General features: G+C 42.2%; 1 protein-coding gene across 2 annotated transcripts in view; it reads right to left on the reverse strand.

The window, feature by feature from the left end:
* CHAMP1 (chromosome alignment maintaining phosphoprotein 1) overlaps positions 1-9,943 on the reverse strand; it is a 36,331-nt gene that overhangs the window by 14,656 nt on the left and 11,732 nt on the right. The window lies entirely within an intron of this gene.

Below are 9,943 nucleotides of genomic sequence, written 5' to 3' on the forward strand. Positions count from 1 at the left end.
CATTTTTATGGGTCTAATTGCTGAGACTGTGTTGATGTATGAGGGAGCAGAGGGGTCTTGTTATAAAAATGCCACCTAATTCTTTAAATTTCTTTCAAGTTATACACCAAATGTTCCAGTTATCTATAATCACAAATTACTTCTGAGGGTTTACCATCTGATAATCCTCTGAATCTTACTGAAAGCAAAGACCTGCCTTATTTATTTATTTATTTAACTTTTTTAATGTTTGTTTTTGAGAGAGAGAGAGAGACAGAGCATGAACAAGGGAAGGGAAGAGAGAGAGGGAGACACAGAATCTAAAGCAGGCTCCAGGCTCTGAGCTGTCAGCACAGAGCCTGATGCGGGGCTTGAACCCACGAACTGTGAGATCATGACCTGAGCCGAAGTCAGATGCTCAACTGACTGAGCCACCCAGGCACCCCAAAGACCTGACTTTTTTTTAAATTTTTTTTAACGTTTATTTATTTTGGAGACAGAGAGAGACAGAGCATGAACAGGGGAGGGTCAGAGAGAGAGGGAGACACAGAATCCGAAGCAGGCTCCAGGCTCTGAGCCATCAGCACAGAGCCTGATGCGGGGCTTGAACCCACGAACTGCGAGATCATGACCTGAGCCGAAGTCGGACGCCCAACCGACTGAGCCACCCAGGCGCCCCAAAGACCTGACTTTTAAAAGGATTTGTTATTCAATCAGTAGACTCATTAATTTTCTGTTCCTGGGAAGCAGGCACAGAAGACTTTACCAGGACTTATCAAATAACTACTAATCACACCTGCTACCCTTTCATTCTTAGAGGTAAACAGTTTAATCTGATCTATTCAAGAAAACTTGGTGGGTGGAGTTCAAGGCAGTAATTTCAGTACATGTTTGTCAGTACAATATTTTTACAGAGAGTTTACGAAAGCCTTGGATTGTAGATTTAATTAATGCAATTTATGGAAAATAGTCACCATGTAACCTCTGCCAATTAGTCTTTGTTTTTAGACCAATGAGTCAAAATCAGGCTTATTTTCTCAGAAAAGTATAACTTTGTTTTTTTTAAAGTTTATTTATTTTGAGAGAGACAGAGAGAGAGAGAGAGAGCAAGTGGGGAGGTGCAGAGAGAGGGAGAGAGAGAGAATCCCAAGCAGGTTTCATGCTCTCAGCGTGGAGCTAGACACAGGGCTCCATCTCATGGACCCGTGAGATCGTGACCTGAGCTGAAACTAAGAGTCAGACGCTTAACCGACTGAACCACCCAGGTGCCCCCAAGAGTTTTAAGTAAACTTTACACCCAACATGGGGTTTGAAACCACAAACCAGGGATAAAGAGTCACATATTCCACTGACTGAGCCAGACAGGTGCCCCATAACTTTGTTTTCAATTCAAATAAATATGAAATTTATGTCTCAAAATGAGGACAAATTTATACAAAGGAATCAGGAACACATCTTGTTAAGAGATTACTAAATGCAGTAAAGTCAAGATTAAACTTATGTAGAGCTAACAGTCTGTTTCTTACTACCTAAGGTAATGCAGTATAATGTGTAGCTAAACTTAGGAGTTTGTGAAGCAGGGAATATGGTAATGGGAGCTATGTTGCTTCAGTAAATAGCAGTACATGAGTATATGAAACTCTAGTATTGGGCTTTAGGAATAGTTAATTTATTTAAAAACTAATCAATAAACCCTTTAATTTTGTTCTGTACTACTACCAAACATTTTACACATATTTAATAGTCAAATATATATTGCTAAAAACGATTCTGCCTGGCAACTAATCTATATGTTTATTTTTTAGTCAATAGCAAGTAGAAATATTTAATTGTATGAAAAATGACTGCAATTGGGAAATAAAGTTGATAAAAAACAGATTTTCAGCGGCTATTTCAGCCTTCACTAAATACACTGTTGTTCCCCAAATTCTCCTTTGGGAACCGGCTCATTTGCTTATTCTGTACTCACAATCTGATTAAGTCTAAAACACATTCATTCTGCTTTTTTAGCCTTTTGGAAATCATTCTGTGACCTCAAGCTCACACCCTTCTCTGTGTTCCTAAACTGTCTCTCAAACCTCCTCCTGTGTGTCCTTGAACTCATCTTAGAAGCAGTATTATCATTCAGGTGTGTTGCAGACAAACCATGTGATGTGCCAAAGACCAGCCAACCCATAAGGGAAAGAGGCCTTTGCTGCACCAAATTACTGGTTCTTTCTGCCATTTGTTCGCTCACCCCAACCCTTAAATGCCATCCCTCTTCCAGCTTACTACTTAAGAAATTCCAGCTTACTACTTACTACTTAAGATACAGGAAAATCTACATCCCTTAAACATGAGAAACGTTTGGAAAGTTGTGTAGTCTCATGATACTTTATGCTTGCCTTGAATTCTGTCCAGAGGAAATCCCACCCGTTTAGAGTGGAAGAGGCTGGGTGAGACCAGCAGAGGCTGCCATCTTTCCGCCCAGCCTCCCCTCTGTGCTTCTCCTCTGGCAAACATGGCTTCACTAATGACAGGAAGCTCCAAAGGTGAAACATAGGCAGTATAATTCCCCACTGGGAACACACGTAATTTTTTAACCACAGACTTCAAGTACCGACTCGGGCTCAGACTCACAAACCATGACCTGAGCTGAAATCGAGTCGGATTTCAGACTGAGCCAAACAGGCAGCCCTCGTGGACCACAATTTAAAGAATTGAACTCCTTTGGCTTTTTCTCTGCTTGTTTAGATATTGTTTTAAAACTAAAATTACATGACAGGACATTCCTGCTTTACTACGAATGTGATTCACAATGGGCACAGTCATTGTGCCCTACTCCTGTGTTCCCCAATAGCTCCATGAGGGTGGGCTGGCTGGGCTATGGGTAAGCCTGAGGGCTTAGCATTCATGGTTTATAATGCTGGGTCTCAATTGTGACTGTATTTGGAAACATGTGAGACTCTGGAAAACACCCAAGCCTGAGTTCTATACCCAGATTTCACTGGCCTGGAATGGGGCCCAGGAACCAGTAGTTTTTAAAGCTTTCCAGGTGATTTTTTTTTCTTATTAAAAAAAAATTTAACATTTATTCATTTTGAGAGAGACAGAGCATGAGCAAGGGAGGGGCAGAGAGAGAGAGAGGGAGACACAGAATCTGAAGCAGGCTCCAGGCTCTGAGCTGTCAGCACAGAGCCCAATGTGGGGCTCGAACTCATGAACTGCGAGATCACGACTGGAGCCAAAGTCAGAGGCTTAACCGACTGAGCCACGCAGGTGCCCCATAAAGCTTTCCAGGTGATTCTAATGTGCAGCCAGGTTCAAAAATAACTGATAGGTAGCACAGTGTCCATGGGAAAATGCTGGGTAGCAAAGAATGCCCAATCCTCTACTCCTCAACAAATATTTGAGAAAATGCTACTTCCAGGAATATGACATGCAAGTCTCTGCCCTCAAGAAGAGGGAAACACTCCAGTAAAAGTCAGCAACAATAGGTGTCTGGGAGCCTTGGAAAAGGTGTCTTGCCCAGCCTGGAAGCAAGAAAGGCTTCCTCGGTGAGGAAGTAGTGCCTGGGTTGAGTTTTAAGCAGGACCCAATGTCTCACTTACATGGTGACTTACACTCACATGGTGTGTGGGGAATCAGATATCTTGCCCACTAGAGCTCCGACATCAGCTATGACTCCAGGGTGGGAGTCCACCATTGGATATTTTCATGGTGGTTACGTGTTGGCTATTTGTAATTCAGATGTTTGATAGAAAGAAATCCCCAAAGGCCCGCAATACCTTGCCAAGAAGAGGTAAGCCATAAAATCTTCATCCTTCAATATTACTTTCCCTACCAGTGGTGAAAATTCTCATTTGCGCAATTCAATTAACGTATGAGTAACAGTGGCATCTAACATTTACTAACTGCTCTGAGCACTTTATGCTGTCTTATTCCATAATAACCTTATGTGGTAGGTCCTGCAATCTATCCCATTTTGCCTATGAGGATAACAACTCACTCAAGCTCACATTCAGGCATGCACACACATATACACACACATTAAGTGATGAAGGCAGGTACAAATGTAGGTCTGTCTGAATGCACAGCCCAAGCTCTCAACCACTATGCTCATTATCCTCAGCAGGAGAGTAAGTGTGCGCTTATCAAGCGTTAAAGCTATAATGTCCAACAAAGTAGGTCCTTAGCTTTGCTGGTGCCTTACCTCAGTTTTGTTAACAGTCAGATGGTGGGAGTCCTTGCATGGAGAGGGAGCCTGGCTTCCAGTCTCATACATAATATAGGGCAGGAGAGAAGTCATGGGTTCCTTTTGCAGTTCCACAAGCACAAAGAGTATCCAAGGTCAGGCTGGTTTCTATGCTCACCACTCCTGCTTTTTTCTTCACCAGCAAGAGCAGGTGACCTTTACTCAGGAACCCTGTTCCAAGCAAAGTGCCCTCTGCCTCCTCCTTAGCAGGAGCAAACAAGACTGGAAGATGATTGGCTTTGTGTTGTCACGATACATCGCATAAAGGGACTCAGCTGGCCAGCATCAGGTTCCTGGTAGCCTTTCACTTGCATGTGTGTGGAAAGTCCATTCACTCATGTATTCAACTAGCATTTATTGAGTGCCTACAATGTGCCAGGCACTGTGGAGTCAGCAGACCCTGTCAGTTCCTGCCTGCCTCACTCTGCTGGCTGTGAATTTGAGATGGTCATTTAGCAGAGCCAGCTCTGCCTGGCAGAAGAGAAGAGCCCCTTCGCACCAGCAAAACCCTCTGGGGTCCTGCCCCCGCCCCCCCCCCCCCGCTTTTTCCCCACCTATAAGGGGGCTCGTGAACTGTCCTCAGTTTATCATCCAGTTCTTTCTTGCTGAGGTGGAAAGTCTCTGTCTGATCCACTAGAGGAGACATTGTGCTATTTGTTTCCCATATGCTCTGTAGCTCATAGGGCATATTGAAAGTTTGTCCAGATTTCTTCCCCTCATTCCTGTATTTTTCCCTTTTACATTTAGTTGATTTTTAAAAGTAAAATGTTTGAATTCTTTATTTCCTTTTGCATGAAATCTACAGCAATTTTCTTTGTGGGTACCATGGGGATCAACATCTTAAAGTTATAACATTCTAATTTGAATTTGTAGCAGCATAAGTTGAATAAGCATACAAAAACTCTGCTCTCTTGCAACTCTATCCCTCCCCCTTTACGTTGTTGATGCCACAAAATTACAACTTTATACACTGTATGTCCCCAAACCAAAACTAATTCTTCTAAATGCAGTAGTCTCCTGAGTAACGTAGAAAACAAGACTTGGAGTCACAAAGCCAAGTTACAATAATACTAGTTTTATAATAATTTTTTTCTTTATATGTATTTAGTCTCTGAAATCACTTAGCTAAGAAAAAAGTACAGTTACAAACCATTGTTATAGTACCAGCATCTATAATTGACCATATGTTTACCTTTATGAAGATATTACTTTCTCCATACAGCTTCAAGGTAGTGTCTAGTGTCCCTGCAGGACTCTGCTGAACATTTACTGTGGGACATATCTAGTGGTCACAAACTCCCTGAGCTTTTTTTTTTCTGGGAATGTCTTGATTTATTCCTCACTTTTGGAGGACTGTGTTTGCCAGATATTTGATTCTTGGTTGACAGGTTTTTTTTTTATTTTAGCACTCTTACTTTGACCCAGTGTCTTCTGGCCTATAAATTTTGATAAGAAATCTGCACATAATCTCATTGAGGATCCTGTGTATGTGACAATTTTCTTCTCTCTTACTGCTTACAAGATTCATTCTTTTTCTTTCAACTATAATGTGTTTCTGAGTTCATACTTCTTGGAGTTTGTAGAACTTCCTGGATGTTTGGGAAGTTTCCAGCCATTTATTTCTTTGAATATTTGCTCTGCCCCTTTCTCTCCCTCTTCTGGGACACCCACAGAGTGTATGTTCGTCTACTTGATGGTGTCCTACAGGTCTCTTAGGTTCTGCTTGCTTTTCTTCAATCTTTTCTTTCTGTTCCTCAGCCTGGATATATTTCATCATCCTGTCTTTACGTTCACTGATTTTTCTGTTTGCTCAAATCTGCCTTTGAATCCTTCTAGTGAATTTTTCATCTCAGTTGTGGTATTTTCAGCTCCAGAATTTCTTCTTGGTTTCTTTTTAGGTTTTTGATCACCCTGTTGGTATTTCCATTTTGTCCATACATCATTTTGTTGACTTTCTCCACTTCTCATTAGGCCTTTGAGCATCTTTAGGTCCATCGTTCTGGAGTCTTTGTCTAATAAATCTGCCATTAAGTCTTTCTCAGGGACAGTTTCTGTTCAAGTTTTTTCCTTTGAATGGGTCACACTTTCCTGTTTGTCTTATATTTTGTGAAACACTGGACTTTTGAATCTAAAATGTGTAACTGTGTAAATCAGTTTCTCCTCCTTTCCCAGGATTTACTGTCTTATTATTGTATGCTCTACGCTGAGGATCAGCCTGAGGTGTAAAGTGTCTTATGTCATTCTGAGCCTTTCCTTGGGCATTCATGGCCACTTTCTAATTTTCCCTGTACATGCAGCTGTTTTTCAAAGTCCTAGTCTTTAAAGTCTGGCTCCCCAAAGGGGAAAAGCAAAACTGAGGTCAGGGCAGTGGGAGATGGGTGGGTGGAGTGCTGCCCCTTTAAATATCCTGAAAGTCACTTCAGCCGGGAGGTGGGAGTGGGGTGGGGGAAGGGGATTGCATTAATGGGGGAGATAGAATGAAAATGCCTGTCTGCCTGCACCTCTTTGATCAAAACTAGCAATCAGCAAAGCACAGATGCCCAACAATTTGGAAGACAGGGTCCTTTTTACCCACCTTAGTTCCTGTAAGTTGTGGGCAAGATGCTCACATGGCCAGGGGTGGGGGGTGGGTAGCTGCCACTGTGTGAAGAGCTAAAATTTACTGTACAAGTCTTCCCCTGGAAGTTGTGAGCCTTCAAGAGACTGGAGTTCCAAATAGTTACATCAGACAGGTTCTATGAGTGTAATTGTTGTCCACATGGGGGGGGGCAGATTCCTGGGGTGTCCCACTCCACCATCTTCCCAGAATCCTCACTGGAATTGATTGGCTTTTACTACCTTCTTATTTCATATGACTAAAACTCTCCCATTTATACAAACCAGGCCCACGACAAGCATTCGAATAGATTGGGTGGTGATGGAAGCAAAAGTTGATTAAAATTATGCTCAAACCAACTAAGCCATTAATTGGTGAGGATCAAAAGTGTTGACACATCTGATTTCATTCCAATGACTTTTTTCAGTTTTCAGATTTAGTGTAGTGTCTCCAGTCTGGAGAATTTGTAACGAAAATGTTACATTCCTGCACTGAATCAATACTAAATGAGGCCCAATTCAGCCTTACAGGGTTTTTCTGTTCTTTCTCCAATTCCTAAAATACAATGCAGTTTGGCAAGACTAGCATTGGAAGGTGGAGGGAAATGTGCCAGGCTTGGTGAGGATAGCAGTTTAACAGGAAACAGAGGGAGCATTTTCTTGGGGAAGAAAAAAATGAGCAGGGGGAGGGTTGGAAGGCTGCTTGAGTAAGGTATGGTTTGCCAATGGAAGATCCTAAGTAACTGGACCTTAAATGTGCAACATAAAAATCAGTCTTGTGGAGACCTCACTTGTGTGTAAAGGGTGAACGGGGGTTGACACTGGAGTCCCCAGACTACAAGCAGTCTGCGGTACTAATACATGTACACAGTGAGGTGGCCACAGAAGATATACTGCTGAAGAAACCTAGCTTGCAATAGGTCAAGCAGAGGAATCAAAACCTCAAATTTCAAGCCCAGGTCTAGCAGGCGGTAGCCCCAAAAGACGTCCAAGTCCAAACCACCAGACCCTGTGATTATGGCAGTTTATATGGCAAAGATTTAGGGCCGCTAATCCGCTGCCTTCAAAACAGGGAGATCATCCTAGATTATCCAGGTGGCTTAATGTAAACGTTAAGGGCCCTTACATGGAAGAAGGAAGCAGGAGATGTAGGTGCTAGCAAGCGGGCCACGAACCGACAGAAAACATAAAGGGAAGGGAACGGATGCTCTTCTGGTGCCTCCAGGAAAGGCAGCCCAGCTGACACCTTGACTTTGGCCCTGTGAACTACAGAAATGTCGGAAAACAAATTTGTGTTGTTTTAAGCAACTAAATTTCATGTCATTTGTTATGACAGGAAGGGGAAACTAATACACTGCATACTCAAAGTTACTCAACAGAAATTGCAAGATTGAGAAATGGGGACAATTTCAGGGTTTTTAAGATCTAGGGATGTAACTCAGCTTAAAAGATGCCCCTCTTCACTTTACGATCTCTGAAGATCCAACATGGTAAGCACCCGTCTAGGCCTTCATCTAAGACAAAAGCTACAATCCACACCAATATTTAAAACAAAAGCAGTATCTGCTAAAGACACATCATAGTTCATGTACTTAGGGTCAAATTAATGAAAACTAAATAGGCCACCCTAAAATGTAATGGTGTCAGGTCCATGAGTGTTGAGCGAAAGATGGTACAATTTTTCGTATTATATAAAATAACTGGATCGAGTTCATTTAAAATAGTTGTAATTACATAGGAAAATAAAATGAACATGTAGGGCTGCATTGATTAGAGTTGGGATGCTATCATATAGAAACCAGAATTATCAAGGTTGAAAAAAAGGGTATTAGGTTACTTTGACCGGAAGAGGTAAAAGGAAAAAAAAGTGGAAAGCCACAAATGAGATGAGCCAAGAACATGGTGGCTTAGAGGCCAAAACTATTTGTCACCCCCTACTTTAGCATAACATCCTGTGTTACGAAAAAACTCACCTAAGATGGCAAGTCATGGGATCTAGTTGGCTCCACCTTGAGCAAAAGTCTAGGAAGCGTTCTGTGAGAAGTATGCAAGGTCCTAAGGAAAATGTGTTATACATAACACAATTGGTCTGAGACTGCAGGCTTCAAAAGGGTTTCTGGGTGCTGCACATTCTCTTTTCCAGTTGTAATTTTAATCAAGTCAGTATAGATGAGAAAAAGACCACTGTATATCCAAGATATCCCATCTGTCCTACTGTTGGCCTAGAAGGAAAACTCAGTAGTAGAAGCTTGCTCTCAAGGTGCCCAGTGTGAACTGAAAACACCATCAACTACTCACAGTGCTTTCCCTGCCAGACTGTGCTCAAAGAGGGGAGAGACCTGGAGCCTGTAAGACCTTCCCAGTATTCTGTAAACACTACCTTCTCGATTGGCATGCTAATTATGATGCTATGAGAAAAAGTGCTCCCTGTTCAAAAACGTCTAGAAACAGCTTAATTAAAAGTAGTCTCCCAATCCTCATGGCACTAAATGTTTCACGAGTCAGCCAGGATGTGGATATTCCACAAGGAGCCTCACCTAGGGTAGCTTCTCCCTCACTTACCTGACCACAGAGCTGAGAAAACACAGCTTAGAAAATGCTTATCTAGACATGAAAATCAGCATGCTGAAAAAAGGGAGTATGGGAAAGAATAATGGAATCTGGGTATTATACAATGAAAATTACACAAAAGAAGACACACACATGAAGATACTGCTGACATGAAAGCCTTTGCTTTTAATTTGGTCGATACACATTTGACAAAATATTTTGGAACAAAATAACCCACGAACAGGTACAAGGTATTTACAGTAACAACCGTGGAAAACAGACAATTGACGTACTCTCAAACAGAAACGTCTACTTATAAAATTTTCTACTGTGAATCTGGAAGACTCTTCAGTTCCTACTCATTACCAGGTCTGAAATCCCAATAGGTGGCGCATGAGGCCCAGGGGCAGAAGTGTAGTTCTGACACATTTGGCAGTTAAGGATCATCTATTGGTGTGAACTCACAGGTAAGAAAAGAGCCAGAATGGAGCGGGGGGGGGGGGGGGGGGGGGGGGGGGGGGGGTGGGGGGGTGGGAGGCCACAGAAAGGAAGAAGGACAAGCAAAAAAAGAGGAAGAGCAGAACA

This window comes from Panthera uncia (assembly GCF_023721935.1).
Source record: "Panthera uncia isolate 11264 chromosome A1 unlocalized genomic scaffold, Puncia_PCG_1.0 HiC_scaffold_16, whole genome shotgun sequence".
Classification (NCBI taxonomy): domain Eukaryota; kingdom Metazoa; phylum Chordata; class Mammalia; order Carnivora; family Felidae; genus Panthera; species Panthera uncia.